The 18,534-nt window shown below is 45.4% G+C and overlaps 1 protein-coding gene across 1 annotated transcript in view; it reads right to left on the bottom strand.

The window, feature by feature from the left end:
* Window positions 1-18,534, bottom strand: part of ICE2 (interactor of little elongation complex ELL subunit 2) — a 266,066-nt gene that overhangs the window by 56,342 nt on the left and 191,190 nt on the right. The window lies entirely within an intron of this gene.

The following is an 18,534-nucleotide window of genomic DNA, read 5'->3' as shown; positions in this document are numbered from 1 at the left end:
TAGTAGGTCCTGACCACTGCAGACTGGGAACATCCCACAAGGGCTACAGTTTTGACGTTGCTCTGACCCAGTTGTCTAGCCATTCCAATTTAGTCCTGGTCAACGTCGCTCAAATCCTTATGTCTACTAATAATTTCTGCTTTCAACATAGCAACTTCAGGGACAACGTGTTCACTTGCTGCCTAATATATCCGACTCACTTTCAGGTGCCAGTGGAATGACAAATTAAACTTTATTCACTTTACCTGACAGTGGTCATAATGGTATTGGTAATGGGTTTTGTCTGCAGTATGAATTTCAGGCAATGCTGCCTCTAACGGCTAGTTTTAGGACATTTGGAATGAATTTTGGTGACGTCACTACTGTGCTTCACAATGCTATTCTTGCTGGAGGCTCTGACATGGGGAAGCAAATACTGGCCTCTGCTAAGATGGCCGCCCCCACACAGAGACACAGTTCAGAGAAAGGCATGTTAAGTCAGTAATGAAAAAAGATCAGCTGCAGGGAGCCCACAGGCAATAGTGACTACTAGTTCTTTGCCGCCTAGCTGCCTTTTGCTGGGCACAGCTTCCAAACATCAGTCCTCTCTAAAGCAGACCAACATTTAATACAGTTACACATTTTTAAATTAGTACTGCAGTCTTTTAATCTGTCAGAGGCATAAGCAACCCCCGATACATCTGCCTGGGCAGGGCGCAATATCATTTGCACTGACAACATACTGGGCTGTCAAATTTAAAACCTGGCCCAAACACCTTCCAGACATCAGTCGTAGAACCCGCACCAGTCAAAACGTACATCGAGGCAGCTTCTGGTCACGCCACTTCGGTTTTACCTCCAGCGGCGGTGGAACGCACACGCCAACTCCAAGCACAAGCAGGGCAGAGTGCGGCTTCTATTTGGCCAAAAATCTCCTAGTACCGGGACGCAGGCACAAAACAATGCAAGCAGGCATTTTTATATTTTATGTTTTAAATAAACTAAGCAATATTACACTATTGGTTTCTCCTTGTTTTTCCTCATCTCATATCTGAGGTGGTGGAGAGGAGAGAACAGGTAGGAAGGTCCAGGACATTAGGTGTCATTGAATGTCTATTAAGCGGTGGAGGATATCTACACCTATTGATTCAATAATCACGTTTTGTTTGGACAGTTCACTGAACAATATGGACTATTCACACTTTCAATTATCTATCATATGTATTGTTGTGTATATATACTGTATTGCATTTTCATTGCTCACAATGTATTATATGTAGGTTTTTATCTAAGTATTAGTCACAGTGCCCCCTAAAAACACTATACACACTTTGCACAGTAGATCACCTACAGCATTTGGGGAGCAGCTTAATTCGCACATACAACAGTCATTGCTGCAAGGTTTTCACTTTTCACACCCCGCACCAGACATACCCCTCCTTGCTGGGCAGTCACATTCATAGCATCCTCCATTCTCAATGGCTTTCACTGACATAGGCCAGCTCCATCCATCTGAGGAGGAGGGTGAAGGGAGGTAGGTGATCAAAGTGGGTTGTGGGTGATTGCTGGGTAAAAGGGTATTAGAAATGCCAAGTGTTCCTGTGGCCTCACAACTCTGTATTAAATCCACGTCCCATGACTGTAGGCTATAGAACGTGACATCCCCATCATCAGTATTCTGTATAAGTACTTTCTTGTCCTCGCTCTCCTCTTATGTCATGTGCAGCCTGTGTGGTACTACTAGAGCCAGCATGGCCTGCTAAGCTGTGACAAGGCACCCCGGTGTTCCACCTCTAAAGAACAGTCATCCTCTCAGTTTCACAAACAACCTCAACCTGCATCGAGTACCCAGGCAGTGCTTCTGATGTTAGCGTCAGTGGGTGAGGATGTTGGGGTGCTGTGCGGAACCAGCTTGCCCACATTCCTACAGGGTTAGGTCTGAAGTTTATGCAGGGGGGCTGATCTGTAGTTTGAAGTTTATCCACTGGAGCTGATCGAAGGTTCTAAGTTTATGCACTGGAGCTGTTCTGGGTTTTGAGGTTTATGCATTGTGAGTGATCTGGAGGTCTGAAGTGCATACATTGGGCCTGGACATGGTTTGCATGTGTACAAATTAATAATTTTTTGCACTCATAGTTTTATTGCTAATGGCAAGTTGAATTCATTAATTAGCATAAAACGATTGTGTTTACCTTGCCATTAGCAGTAAACCTACGACTGCAAACATTTAAACCAACCTAAGACTACAATGCGCTATTGTTCACTGGCAAGTCTGTTGTCTAATGCTTTGCAACAACACCTAATGTGAAAAAGGTTGTGTAGTCCTGCTCTACCAGATTGCACAATCTTTTTAATCTAATACAAAGAGCTGGGAGATAGGAACAAAGCACAGAATTTGCTGTTGCTCCTTAACCCTTCAATAACAGACTAGGACAGGCTATTGACATATATTTATCTAACTGCAGTAAAGAAAAGTGGAAGCAATGTCAAGTGGCAAGGATCCATTCCTCCTTAGAACCCAATGATTAGCTAACTGCTGGGCCTCTGCACCACATGGCACTAGGAAGTCATTTGATTTGGGAAAAGAAAAAATAAATAAATAAATAAATAAAAAAAAAGGTTGCAGATCTCAGCAAAGGTTTCAAGGTTTACTTGCTCTTTAAAAGGTCTCGGGTATAAGAGGACAGGAAGGTGGAATTGTTGACCACACTGAACAGAAGTGGCAGAGTTTGTCTTTGGAGGGTTTCTCTTTCTTTACTGTACAGACAGAAACACAACAAAATTAACTTTCAGGAAAGGGTTTCCCCCCCTTCATCAGCTTGCCCATTACAACAAAACTGATAGCAGCTTTAAATTTTCTAGTCGGTCATAAATTGCTGCAGAGGAAATGAATGCCCCGTACACACAGTCGGAATTTCCGGCAGAAATGTATGTATGTATGTATGTACAGGGTATAACAATGTTTAACCTTGAGATACAATATTTCTTGACAGGCCACCCATCATTACAAGGCATCATACCGTAAATGGGTAACTAATGTTATTTTTACTAGCAAGTGTAAGCTTAGCTATAATACATCTTACAAACAGAACATGAACATTACACGCAGAGAATTAAACAGGCACACCTTCTATAAAAATGTCAGGGCAGCAATGCTGGAGGAGTAAAGAGGATGCCAGTGCAGTGTTCAGGAAAGGTGTGCCTTTCCCTCAGGAGCGCCTGACATTTTCTATAGACAAGCCTTAAAACACACCTGCACTTCCATGTGAAGAAGGCTGTGCATGTATTCCCTGGAAAAGTGCAGAATTTTATTCTAGGCCAAACACGGATACTGAAAATGACAGCTTTTAAAAATATTTATATTTTTATATATAAATTATATTATATTTGACTTTTTAATTAATATCATTCATTTAAATGAATATGAATTTATTGTTGCCCATTCTTGGCACCTTAATGCAAGAAAAGCTCAAGAAAAATGCAGTCTGCAGTCTCTATCTCTTGTATCATGTCTGCAATCTCTTACTTAAATACACTAATAGTATTAACAAAATCTCCATTCGGTGCTCCTCTAGCAGACATGATACAGGAGATGGTCAGAGACTGCAGACATGATAAAAGAGATCAATGCAGCCTCACCAGTGCCCATCAGATGCAGCCTGCCAGTGCCCAGCAGCCTCACCAGTGCCCATCAGATGCAGCCTGCCAATGTCTGTCAGGTGCATCCTGCCAGTGCCCTGTCATACGCACCCTGCCAGTGCCCATCATACGCAGCCTACCCCAGCCTCACCAGTGCCGTCATATGCATCCTACCAGTGCCCGTCATAAGCAGCCTACCAGTGTCCATCATATGCAGCCTACCAGTGCCATCATATGCAGCCTACCAGTGTCCGTCATATGCAGCCTACTAGTGCCCAGCAGCTTTACCAGTGCCCGTCATATGCAGCCTACCAGTGCCCAGCAGCCTCATCAGTGCCCATAAGATGCAGAATGCCAGTGCCCAGCAGCCTCACCAGTGCCCATCAGACACAGCCTCACCAGTGCCCGTCATATGCAGCCTCACTAGTGCCCGTCATATGCAGTCTACCAGTGCCCAGCAGCCTTACTAGTGCCCGTCATATGCAGCCTACCAGTGCCCAGCAGCCTCACCAGTGCCCAGCAGATGATGCCTACCAGTGTCTAGCAACCTCACCAGTGACGAACAGATGCAGCCTCACCAGTGCCCATCATATCAAGCCTACCAGTGCCCATCATATGCAGCCTACCAGTGCGCAGCAGCCTCACCGGCTCCCATCATATTCAGCCTACCAGTGCCCAGCAGCCTCACCAGTGCTCATCATATGCAGCCTACCTGTGCCCAGCAGCCTTACCAGTGCCTGTCATTTGCAGCCTCACCAGTGCCCATCAGACGCAGCCTGCCAGTGCCCTGCAGCCTCACCAGTGCCCATCAGATGCAGCCTGCGAGTGCCCTGCAGCCTCACCAGCGCCCATCATATGCAGCCTACCAGTGCCCAGCAGCATCACCATTGCCCATCATATGCAGCCTGCAAGTGCCCAGCAGCCTCGCCAATGCCCATCATTTTCAGCCTACCTGTGCCCGCATTAGAGTGGCAATCTCTGTGTGTCACAGGACTGTATTTGAATTGCACGGGCAGCAGTAACAATGTCCCGCCTCCTGTGATCATGTCACACTGATTCAATGTCCCACCATTGGATCAGTGTGCCATCAATCACAGGAGGCAGGACGTGGTTACTGTGGCCCGGGCAATTCAGCCCCGTGACACATGGAGATCACTGTTCTGTGAGAGGGAGCTGGGAACTGGGGCACGCCAGGATGACACCCCCACAATGGGCAGCATTTTTTTTATTTTTTAGGCCAGATGACAAAATGCTATTTTCAGGATGATAATTTTCAGTACAAGGATATGATCCTGGATAGAGGGGAGGGAAGGGGAGAAGGAAAAGAATAAAGTATATATCTGTAATGGAAGAATGAGAAGGCAACTTAATAAGTAATATGGATTTGGGAGTGAGTTAAGCAACGTGATTATATGTTATTGGATGGAATTGTTCTGTGAGAGATGTATATCACTGTTCTGTAATGTTAAGAAAAAACAGATATAAGAAAGAAAAAAAAAGTTAACAGTTAATTTGATAATAAATGGCTTCAGCCAAACACTAACCATGAGTGAAAAATGTTTTTGTTTTATCATTCATATTCTGAAAAATGGCCAAGAAAATCAGAAATTCGGCCATTCTGACAAATTCTGTAAACTTATGAGCACAACTGTATTTCCCAGTGGAGAAAAAAAAAATGAAACCCAGGTCGCCTCTTATCGGACAAGATGGACCCCAAATTATGGCGCTCAAACTCGCTCGATATGCACAGTGATCAGCTGTGATGTTCCACCCGGTCTGCTCCAAGTATTAGCCACTCTCCTCCATCAAAGACAATGAAATGATTAGTAAATGTCCAACCTTCCAGTTAATTTGCCTTGTACTCCTCCAGTATATGTGAAAGATTCAGAAAAAGAAGGAACTTCATAGTGCAGTAAAAAGTGGTAGTTTATTTCAAATTTTGCACAAGCACAGCTAAGAAATACAATACAGACACAGCCGCGAGCTTTCAGATTGTCAGCTGGTGCGTGGTGACGTCATAAAATTCTCTCCAACTGACGTGTTTCCATGTAGCAAGCATCGACTGGGAACGTTCCCAGTCAATGCTTGGATAAGTTCACCTTTGGGAACCTGTTACATGTTCCCCCCGCAAGATTTGATAGTTAAAAAACTGGCTCCTAACTTCAAAGCAAATTTGTCAAGCCCTGAGTTATGGTAGATGCATAGTTACAGCAGTTTAATTTGGACCAATGTACCAAAATAAATAATATATATATATATATATATATATATATATATATATATATATATATATATAGATATAGAGACAGACACACACACACACACACCTGGAATTCATCTTTTAGGTACACCATTTGTAATGTAATTGCAACATTTACCTGATAATTTTTGCCATGACTCAAACTTTACACGCTTGAAGTTCTGGTTTTTAGTTACTAAATAACTCATGCAAATTAATAAATTGCTCCCTCTAATGGTCATCAGTATATCAGGGAATGTGATCCCAATCCCACATGCAGTATTATTTGCTTGTCATAGTCACTCAGGCACAAGATGTTTTGTCTACTGTAGAAAACCTGGCTGATCCTGCCATTCTCTGTCCCTCCCTCCTGTCCTGTGTACCCCAATCTACCGGCAGATTCTGTAGAACAGCCATTGGCAAGCGTAGGTTAGGCGACTATGCAGTCACACATATGGACATGCACTATGCACTTTGTCAGAAGTAGTGGGACATCTGCCTTTACACGCACATGAACTTTAATGGAATCCCAGCCTTAGTTTGTAGGGTTCAATATTGCGTTGGCCCACCCTTTGCAGCTATAACAGCTTCAACTCTTCTGGGAAGGCTGTTCACAAGGTTTAGGAGTGTGTCTATGGGAATGTTTGACCATTCTTCCAGAAATGCATTTGTGAGGTCAGGTATTGATGTGGACGAGAATGCCCAGCTCGCAGTCTCAACCCAATAGCACACCTTTGGGATGAATTGGAGCGGAGGTCAGGACTCTGTGCAGGCCAGTCAAGTTCCTCCACCCCAAACTCGCTCAACCATGTCTTTGCTTTGTGCACTGGTCCATTAACCGCTTGCCAACTGCCTCACGCCGATATACGTTGGCAGAAGGGCTCGTAAGGCAAGCTAACGTGCCTGTACATTGCCCTTAAGTGGCGGCCTGCAGGCGCCGGGTCGGGTCGCGGGCACCACGGACTCTATGTCTGCAGAGATACCCACGATTGGCTCAAGGAGAGGAAGAGTGGGGAGATGCTAATGTAAACAAACATCTTCCTGTTCTGCCTAGTGACAGTGTCACTGATCTCTGCTCCCTGTGATCGGGAGCAGAGATCAGTGACGTGTCACACACAGCCATGCCCCCCCCGCCCCGTTAGAATCACTCACACTTTTGTTTGGGAGCCACGTCGCACGACCACGCAAATGTCGGTTAAAGCGACACAGTGCTGAATTGCAAAAAGCGCTCAGGTCTTTGGCCAGCAAAATGGTCTGGGACTTAAGTTGCTAAAAAGCAAGTAAACTTTCTATGCAGACCATACCTATAGGTAAGCCTATAATAAGGCTTAACTATTAGGTAGTGTAAATATCTCCTAAACGTGTACCATTTACATGGCGCAGGCGCTCTGAAGCAACAGCCACGGGTGCCATGACTGGTGGCTCCAGAGCGCAAGCAGTGTGAGGGTGCCGCCAGGGGGGCTTCGTTCTAAGGCAAGTATTTCATAATGAGCTAGTGTGTGATGCATACTAGCTCATTATGCCTTTGTCTTGCAGGTTTTTTTTTTTTGTAAAGCGTTTACAACCTCTTTAACCACTTCGCATCCAGGCCAATTCTGAAATTTCTCTCCTACATGTAAAATTCATAATTTTTTTGCTAGAAAATTACATAGAACCCCCAAACATTATTTATGTTTTTTTAAGCAAACACCCTAGAGAATACAATGGCGGTCGTTGCAACTTTTTATCTTGCACGGTATTTGCGCAGCAATTTTTCGAATACGTTTTTTTCAGAAAAAAAACAGTAAAGTTAGCCCAATTTTTTTTACATAATGTAAAAGAGGAAGATATGCTGAGTAAATAGATACCCAACATGTCACGCTTCAAAATTGCACGCGCTCGTAGAATGGCGCCAAACATTGGTATTTAAAAATCCCCATAGGCGACGCTTTACATTTTTTTCCTGGTTACATGTTTTGGGTTACAGAAGAGGTCTAGGGCTAGAATTATTGCTCTCACTCCAACGTTCCACGGCGATACCTCACGTGTAGTTTGAACACCGTTTTCATGTGGGCGGGACTTGCGTATGCATTCGCTTCTGCGTACGAGCTCACGGGGACAAGGGCGCTTTAAATTTTTTTTTTTATTATTTGTTTATTTCTATTTTTTTAGTTTGATACTTTAAAAAAATAAAAAATAAATTTGATTACTTTTATTCCTATTACAAGGAATGTAAACATCCCTTGTAATAGGAATATGGCATGATCGGACCTATTTACAGTGAGATATGGGGTCAATAAGACCCCATATCTCACCTCTAGGCTGGGAAGCCTAAAATCAAAAAACGATCCTGGCTTCCCAGCCAAATCGGCGCCGTTAATTTGAATGCAGAGGCCGGGTGTGACATCATAACATCGCGCCCGGCCTCTGAACGATCATAGAGACTCTGGGGACCATCTGGTCCGCCGGAAATCTCTATGGTATCATCCGGGAGCCGGCGGATCCTGTGACCGACTCACCAATGGAAGCGGTGAGTCGGTACAAGCACCGTAGGGCGGCGGACGTCCCCTCCCGCCGCCCGTAAGAACGATCAAGTGGTGGAACAGCCGCTATGATCGTTCTTATGGTGCAGGGAATCGCCGGCTGAAAATGCTGATATCTGAATGATGTCTGTAACCTCAGGCATCATTCAGATATTACACCACAAAGCCCATGACGTCATATGACGTAGCTTGGGCGCCAAGTGGTTAAGGGGTCAGCATACCAAGACATTTTGGACAATTTCATACTCCTTTGTGGGAAGAGTTTGGGGATGGCCCCTTCCTGTTCCAACATGACTGTGCACCAGTGCACAAAGCAAGGCCCACAAAGACATGGATGAACGAGTTTGGGGTGGATTTGTAAATCTGTAAAAGGTTCCACCCTTCATCACTCTATGAAAGGAAAATAAAATATGTTTCTCTTTCTGTGTTGTAGAGATTTCCACAAATTTCCTGTTCTAACATTCATATAATAGAGACATTAATAATGTGGAGGCTGTCAGGAGGAGCGACTGTGTGCTGCGGAAGGGGGAGATGGGGTGGTTTTACACAGGAGTATGACAATCCCAGAAGTGTCAGTTTTCTCAGACTTTAGAGAAGGGAGGGGTAAGAATGTACTCTTCATTTGGTGGTAGAGCTCTTCCTTAATTTACCAACCATGCCTACAAACTCAATACACTAGGCTGGGGACAATATTTTGGATTGGCATTTTAAATGAAACAGATTTCAGAGAAAAGCACAACTCAGCAAGGGTAAAATCTCCCACAAGCAAGGCGTTTCCCTTTGTTGTAGATCTATTTCGTCCCTTCCACCCACTCACATGGTTTTCCTTGATGTCATCCCCTAAACACAAATCCTCAAAGCTAAATTCCAGTTAGGATCATTTCTGACTCAGCAGCAGCATTACAATCATTCTGAGCATGAACTATAATAGTAATACCACAAAGTAGACGAATATTAAAATCAATATATAAAAGACTCCAGCTTATTTAATGAAGCAGCACAAAATGCAACAATATCGTGCAAGGCACAGTAACTGATCTCTTCACATTTCATTTACCCAGTTCGGCTCTAGAGCAATTTATTTTTTTTCTTTGTCACATACATGTAAAAATCCAAATTTTTGGCAATAATATTACATAAACTCTCAGAACATTATATATTTTCTGAAAGCAGAGGCCCCGTAGAATAAAAAGGTGATGGCTGCAAATTTATTTTCCACGTGATATTTGCTCAACTGTTTATTAAACACATTTTGCAAAAAATATATAAAATACATTTTAGTGCAAAACCACACCATAGAATACCAATTTTTGGTTAAAATATAAAAGAGGACCAAAGCCTCATGATAGGGTTCATATGGCATAACAAAAAACCTAGGCTTGCCATGTCCGTGCTGCAGAGATCTAAGGAGAGGGGCGGGCTGGGCCTCCCAGACATTCGTCGTTACTACAGGGCTATTGCGCTTCAACATATGCTGATTTGGCGCCACCACTCTGCCACCAAACTGTGGGTCCCTCTGGAAAAAACCCTGGCGGGTCGCGACCTCGCATATGCCCCTTGGCTTCCGCGGGAACATAGGGGACTTTCACGGACAACTTCCCCGCTGACCACCCATGCCCTCAGGGTATGGGATCAGTCAAATGCCATGTATGCCCTGGCGCCCCCGGGATCTCCATTGGCTCCTCTAGGAGGGTTCAGGTGGTTCCCCCCTGGAGAGCAGGTAGCCTTTTTTGGGACTTGGGCCGCTGATGGTAACTATAGCTGTGGCAAATTTATAGACAAGGGTAAGCTGATACCCCTGGATGCCTTGAGGGATAGATACGGACGCTTTCCAATGGACTGGTGGAGATACAAGCAGCTTCGCCACTTCACTACGAACCTGGGCGCTACGTTAAGAGACATATAATCTCTTACGTCGCTTGAAAAGGTGTTTATGGCAGAGGAACCCACTCCCCACTTAGTCTCTGAACTTTACCGGCTCCTGGGGGCGGTTTCTGGCCCCATCCGACCAGTTTTTATGAGGGTGTGGGAACGTGATCTGGGGGTCGATTTTACACCAAGCCAGCGATCGCTAGTGTACCGATTGGCACACTCCAGCTCCATTGATTCCCGGACACAGGAAACCAACTACAAACTTTTGACTCGTTGGTATCGGGTGCCGGCAGCGTTGGCCCGCATCTACCCCTCGGTCACGGACCTTTGTTGGCGGGGTTGTGGCCAGAAAGGCACTCTCTTACATATTTGGTGGGATTGCCCTGTAATACACACATTTTGGGTCGACATTCACGCCTTTATTAAAAATGCTCTGCAGATCAAGATCCCTTTCACCCCATCGCTCTTTCTCCTGCACCTCCCTGCCCCTCCTCTGAGCCTCTATACGAAGAGTGTACTCCCCCACCTCTTAAATGCCGCTAAGCGTCTAGTACCTATCTACTGGAAACGCTCACAGACTCCTACCATTACTGAGTGGCTCAAGGGGGTGGAAGATATTAGGGAGGCGGAGGAGTGGGTGGCGCGGTGCAGGGACAGAAGTGACCGTTTCGGTAGGATCTGGGCCCTGTGGCAGCGGCATACTGCTGGCACGGGCCCTATGCCATCTAGCTTGGATGTTGCGCTGTTGGAGCTAGCAGAGCCTTCACTGAAGCTGAAGAGGCCAGTGAGTGGTGACGTACATGCCTGAACATGACTTTTTGCCGAGCCAATCGCAGTGTGATGACCTGTATCCTCCCTTCCTCTTTCAGAGTCTCAGGGCCCTGGGGGGGGGGGTGATTTGCCCCTAGGGGCGACACAGCCTCTGTGGCCCGTTGCTGGGGCCCACGCCTTTGGCCGCTGTCTCCTGGGCATTCTGACGGGCGACCGGTGACGTGGGAGGCTTGGGCGGGGTTCCGGGTGATGCTTCCCCCCCTGACGGAGTTATGCTGGAGGCTTGAAGCCCCACTCCGGGGGGGGCGTTGGCCGGGACCCTGCTGAGGGCCGTGGGTGTTTTGCCCCAATTCGGGTATTGACAGCTGTTGGGGGGTGTGTGCCTTGGGCTGGGCCTCTGAAGGGGGTCCCCCCCATGATGTGAATCGCACTGGTAGGGCCTTGTTTTTCCCTTCCCCCCTCAAATGTTCTATCCAGTCATATGGTTACTGTTTTTCCCCTTCTGTCTTGATTTTACCTGATGTTTTGCACAATGTTAGATCTGTTTAACGTGGTCAATTACTCAGGATAGTGATACATTGTCGATTGTATTGTGCACTATATGTTTTGTTATGTTCAACAGAAACTAAAATAAAAATACAGATTATAAAAAAAAAAAAATATATATAAAAGAGGAGGTTGCACTGAGTAAAAAGGTACCCAATATTCCATGTCTTAAAATTGTGTGCGCCCGCGATATGGCCAAAAACTACGGTGCCTAAAACTCATCACAGGTGACGCTTTAAAAGCCATTAAAGCTCATCAAACTGGGAGCTCTTGTGCTAGAATTATTGTAACTTTTTTTTTTTTTTTATGTGATTGCCATCACAAGGGGTTAATAAACCCCTATGTGATAACATTGGACAGGTGACAGGAACTCTTTATAGAGACATTAGGGGTCTAATAGACCCCAATGCCTCCCCTGCTCTTCACACCATCTAACCAAGCACAGATCAGCTTGGTCAGATGTGTCTCCTGGCTGTACTGGCTAGGAAAGTGTGCAAATGAAACAGAAAGTGACAACACTTCTGGTTTCATTGTTTGCATGTTAGAGCAAGGCATGGATTTGCCTCGGTCTCACTGCAATCTCTCCCCTAGCCGGAGGATGTGATCCTGGGTCCCGGTAAGCACAGGATGGCCTGGAAACCATGGGAGAAGGGGGGGGGGGGCATTGCTCTGCCCGCTGTGTGAAAATGATCGGTAGCCATGAAGCTGCCGCATCACTTTTAATTTGAAACCAGTCGTCGGCTGAACAAAACCCACACAGGCTGAGGGCTGCTACGGCAGCCCTCAGGTTGTGTTTAACGGTTCGCTCTTTGGACATACACTTTTCAGAGGGGGGTTACCTGGTTTTGACAGGTACCCACTTCCAGGTATCTACGAGTATGTCTGGCACCTCCTCCTTCCCCCCACTGCCTTCTGGGATACACCCAGGTCCTAGAAGATGGCAGGAGTTTTGTCAGATTAGGCGACCCGGCAGATTTTGTAACAAAGGGACATTTTGTCATGGCCATCTTGCTACACCCCGCACTCCTCTGCAGTAAGGCTATGGTCAGAAGGTGCTATATAAAAGTGTAGCGCTTCTCAAAACTTTAAACACCAAACATAATTATGCCTTCACTACAGCATAATACGTGCAAACTTATACCAATACATTCAGTGAAAAATTCCACTATAAAAAAAGTGCACAAAACATGTAAAATCTTACATAAGTATTGACTACTATATGAACATATATTAGTGATTATAAAGTGAGAAAAAAAAAAAAAAGGAAAAATCAAGAAAACAAAAAAAAGGAGAAAAAAAGGAGTCCCAATACAACGGTATAGAGTCCTTTGTGTATAATATCCTTCAAAGGTCCACAAGTGTGCAGGAAATATATTACACCTCCTTCATAAAAGACTTGTGCATTAACCACGTGGTATTCCCGTCACCAAGCGAATTGAAAGCTTACCGGAATTATTGGATCCTCACAAATTTACATTTGGGGGATCATACAGACTTTTGCAAACATATGCAGATACTTTCAGCAGCCAGTTATCCAGGGGGACCTTGAATATAACTGATCCCTTCATATGTTGAGAGGTATTTTAACTTCAGCCAGATATATCCATAGGTATGATTAAATACATATAAAGAAAAAACAGGGACCAAAAATAGGGTAATTCCGTTTTTTATAGAAAGATAAAAAGTAAAAGTACAAAACTCACATGTGTACGGTAGTATAAGCGCTTATCAAGATAAAATACGATTGCAGTATAGTACTGACGCGTTTCGTCATAGAAGACGTCATCTGGGGTGGTTAGAATGGTCAGAAGGTGGCAAGCGGACATCTCGTTACACCCACCTTGCATTCCGCACTTATTTTAACAGTAAACAGCTTATATAGTGAAATACAGTATTTTTAAATCCATCTGATTATTTGGATGTTGAATTTTAAAAGCAGCGGCAGCCTGATCTCACAGGTTTGTTAATCTCACAGAACACCGCTGCTTTGAAAATTCAACATCAAAACAGTCAGACGGATTTCAGAATACTGTATTTCACCATCTTGTGCACTAATAAGTGTGAAATGCAAGACTCCGGGGGGTTTAAACAAGATGCCGCCTTCTCACTGTAGCCTTACTACTACAAGTACAGGGTGTAGTAAAATAGCTATGACAGAACGTCACTTCCATTGCAAAATCTGACGAGTCACCTAATCTGACGAAACACTGGACCATGCACAAAGAGCAGCGAGACTCACACATGCACAGTAGGACACTGGCTGTGGAGCCAGAAGGATTCACTGCTGGTTCACCCTATGTTGGTGCCTGCACCCGAAGCCAATCAACGAAACCCTGGACAGGCAAGTATCCTTATATTAAAAGTAGAGGTGCACTGAATGGATAGTTTGGTGCAGGAACTGAAAATGTAAGATGCACTTAGTTTAAAAAAAATATTTTTATATAGGATTGTATTATATTTGACTTTTTAATTAATATCAATTTAAATTAATATTAATTTATTGTTAGCCGTTTTTAGCACCTTAGTGCAAAAATAAATAAATAAATAAATAAAAAGAAGATTCGGGACATTGTTACAGCCTGTGCCAAACAATTCAGCTCCATGACACAGAGGGAGATCACAGCTCTGCGTGAAAAATAGGTAGGCGAGGACTGAGCATGCCAGGATGAAACCCCCGGAGAGCCCCCTTTTTGGTGCCATTATTGGCACCTTTCTTTCAGTCGACTGGGGTAAAAAAACGTTTTTTCGTCCAATATGTTTCGGAAGTCAAAATTTCAGTGCACCTCTAAGCCCTTGTACACACGGTCGGACATTCCGACAACCAAATACATCGGATCTTGTCCGAAACTGTTGCATACACACGGTCAGACAAAGTTGTCAGAAAATCCGAGATATCAGAACGTGATAACGTAATTTCGTTACGATGGGACTATGTTCAGGCTAGTAGCCAATAGCTTTGATGTAGGAATTTGATCTGAGCATGCGTGGCACTTTGTCCGATCGGAATCCTCTACACATGATCGGAGTATGTCCGACCGGCCCAGTTTGTCGGAAAATATTTCCAGCAAGTTGGAAAATTTGGTCCGACGGATATTCCAACGGAAACAGTCCAATGCATACCACACACAGTCGGATTATCCGACAAAACGGTCCGATAGGACACATTCCGACGGATTCTCCAACCGTGTGTAAGGGCTAATACTGTAGCTGCTGACTTAATTTTTTTGGGGGGAGACTGCAACTCCTTACTGCTCTACCTGTTTATGCCAGATCTAATTACCATTTAACTCTCAGCTGCACAGCACTAGACAGAGATCGGGAGATTGTAGGATCCCTCACAGGAAATTTTAATTCTCAGACTACAAAGATCATGCGTTAACCTGTACAGTGCAATGCCCCATGTTTCTACACAGACAAACTTCTGAGACTCGAATGTGAAGGTTTATTCCAGCCTTTTTCAATCAGGGTGCCTTTACATTTCTTCAGGGGTGCCTTGGAAAAATCCTCAAATTGCCCTAAAATTGTATACAAGCCAGCAGGTGATATAAGCCTGTCTTTTAGCTACACAAAGCCACAGGTTTTCATTGTACATCATCACAATCTTCCAGCCACTGGCATCCTAACAATCAAAGACATTATCGGTTGATAACAAGGACATCAGGCGCCTGCACAGCATCCTTGTCTGCCTTCTCCATCAGCACTGGGATCCCAGCTAAATGGGGTGCCTCGAGATTGTCCATAATTTTAAAGGGTGCCTTGACTGCAAAAAAGGTTGAGAAACACTGGTTTATTCTACTACAGACTGTGCATTCAGGTCAACAAATGAAACCATGAAACTACATGATTAGTGTGCATCTGATGAAGGAAGGTTTATAATGCCTTTAATTACCCAAAGGCTGGGTTCACACTGGTATGACAAATGCTCCGACATTGGGAGCTCATGTCGCATGATGTGTGAAAATCAATGTTTCCCTATAGGAACCATCTTAAGGCCCCTTTCACACATGCGGATAGTATGTCCGTATTTCATCCATCCGTTTGCGGATGAAATACGGGCCATACATTCATCCCTATGGGATAGCGGGTGTCTGCAGACACCCGCTATTGTCCGCCTCCGCAAATGTCCGATTCTGCAGACGGAGGAAAATCCTATTTTTCTGTCCGGCTGCAGAGCGGATCGGATGAACACGGACACACGATCCGTGCTCGTCTGATCCCCATAGAGGAGAGCGGAGAGCTGACAGGGCGGTCCCCGCACAGTGTGCGGAGACCGCCCTGTCCGCAGCCGGCTCAGCAGGGACAACGGAGCGATCCCCGCTGAGCGAGCGGATCATCACGGGGCGGATCTTTACTGATCCGCCCCGTGTGAAAGAGGCCTTACTGGTTCAACACAAGTCGGTCTGACTTTGAAAATGCTCCCTGCACTACTTTGGTCTGACTTTGATCCTACTACAGCCCAATGAATATCACTGAAGTCAGATCAAAGTCGGATTGCCGCCCTAACTGATCTGACTTTGGAATGCGACTTGTGCCCTGATGATCTTGAGGAAAAAAAAAAAAAAAAGCGGCATGGGTTCCTCCTCCAAGAGCATACCAGGCCCTTTGGTCTGTTATGGATTTTAAGGGGAACCCCCCCCCCATGCCGAAAAAATGGCATGGGGGTCCCAACAAAATCCATACCAGACCCTTATCCAAGCACTTTTCTCCCTCTGTTTTTCTTCCGATGTTGACTCGACGCTCTCTCCCTCTCTAATGCCGAGTGTGCAGTGTGCCACTACTTATATTGGCATGGGGCGGAGTCACCGGAGGCCCACCCCTTTTGACATCACTGACCATCATGCCCTGGGTGGTGACATAAGTGGTGGGCTTCAGGGTGATGTCACATGGTGACCCCGCCCCATGCCAATATAAGTAGTCACACACACCTCACCCAGAATTAGAGCAGGAGAGTGTTGAGTCAACATCGGAAGAGGAACAGAGGGAGAAGACAGTAGAGAAGACCCAACCAAAGAGTGAGAAAAAAAGCAAAGAAGACCCAGCAGAGGCAGAAGACAGCAGACAGAGGGAGGAGAACCAGGGAGGGCTAGAAGACTCACGGAGGGGAGAAGAACCGGCAGAGGCAGAAGACGTCAGCGGAGGAGGCAGAAGAGCCAAAGAGGGGAGAAAAGATCGGAAGAGACGACAGAGCTGGCTTTATAAATGACTTTAAAAACATGTGTAATGTGTTTTATTTTTGACAATTTTCACACACATTGGGGGGCCCGGGATCTGGGGGCCTCCTTGTTAAAGGGGCTTCCAGATTCTGATAAGCTCCCTGCCCGCAGATCCCGGCAATCAATGGCCAGGGTTGTCGGAAGAGGCCCTTGTCATCAACATGGGGGCAAGGTGCTTTGGTGTGGGAGGCTCAGCCCCCCCTGCCCCCAAGCACCCCCCCATATGGCGCTCGCTCGTCCACACCCCCATTTCTAACCGGCCGGGCTGTGTGCTCAGATAAGACTCTGGTATGGAATTTGCTGTTTTTTTGCCGTGGGGGGGGGGGGTGTTCCCCATGAAATCTATACCAGACCCAAGGGCTCTGGGAGGGGAAACCCATGCTGTTTTTTTGTTTTGTTTTTTTGCGTGGAGTTTCCCCTAAAGATTTATACCAGACAGTGCCTGGTATTGTCGGGGATCAAATTCTGATCTCTGTTCATTGAAGTCGGAGGCATGTCAGACTTCAAGTCGGAGGGGAAAAATCGGATCCAAAGTGGTATGACTGTCATGTCGTACTAGGGTGAACCCAGCCAAAATCAAATATGGACCATTAGAAGCCAATTAAAGACTCCGGTCATTACAAGTCTGATAAGCCCTGCTGCAAAGACCATATATCTATGTATTACAAGTATTGTTTTTTTATTTCAAGAGGTGTAGATAAAGATAATCTAAGCGTGTAAGTACATGGATAAAGTTGTGCATTATAGGAGGAAATCTTTGCTGTAAGATGCAATCACACCCTGTGGTTTAATATCTTCTATACGAGGGGAAGAAGGCGACACGCGACATTGCGGCTTTTGCAGTGACATACCATCTCACAGTTTCTTAGAAGATGCCACAGTTCAGAGGACAAATAAAGTTCAATGAGTTTCTGTACAAGTCTTAGGCGAGTCATACATGGCTAGATTTCTCTTGTTCAGTCTGTGGTCTGAACAGGAGAAACTCAATAGATTCCTCCATCCATGCAGCTGCTGAATATCTAAACATTGACTGCAGTTGATAGGATGCAGTCACTGTTCGGCCAACAGTTTTCAATCCAGCTACGTCACATTTTTCAATTGAGTTTTGGGGATGCCCACAGCTCAAATTTCACCCAATTAAGAAGGAATCGGCTTACATTTCAGCTGTGTATGGCCAGCTTTACTGTAAACTTGCATTGACCCTTTTTAAGAGAAAAGCAGCAACATCGCAGCAGCTGTGGATACCAGGGGGAAAACAAACAGCTGCACACGCTGTGGTCTCACTGACTCATAGCTGGAAAAAAGGGAACATGACATCTGCCAAATGCACAATGACAAGACACACTGCCGCCCACAAAAAGTACACCACCGAGCTTTGTCCTGCAGAACCTCAGCATGAACAGAATAAAAAGCTGATCACTGGCTTCTGTGAAAAAGGAACATAGATCCCGAAGAGGAAAAGGCGCAGTCACCTCACCTGTGCCCACCAGTGGCACCTGCCAGTGCATATCAGCACCAACTGCCAGTGCATATCAGTGCCACCTTTCAATATCCACTAGTGCCACCTATCAATGCCCACCAGTGGTGCCTCATCAGTGCTACCTAGCAGTGCTATCAGTGTCATCTAACACCATCCATGTGTGCCCATCGCTGCCACCCAGTGCACATCAGTACCACCCATCAGTGCCCGCTATAAATGCCCATCAGTGCTACCTCTCGATTGCCACCAGTGCAGCCTCATCAATGAAGAAGA

This window comes from Lithobates pipiens, unplaced genomic scaffold, assembly GCF_037356315.1.
Source record: "Lithobates pipiens isolate NorthernLeopardFrog02 unplaced genomic scaffold, aLitPip1_a1.2 Scaffold_8, whole genome shotgun sequence".
Lineage (NCBI taxonomy): Eukaryota > Metazoa > Chordata > Amphibia > Anura > Ranidae > Lithobates > Lithobates pipiens.
This window is presented reverse-complemented; position numbering and strand designations above follow the sequence as displayed.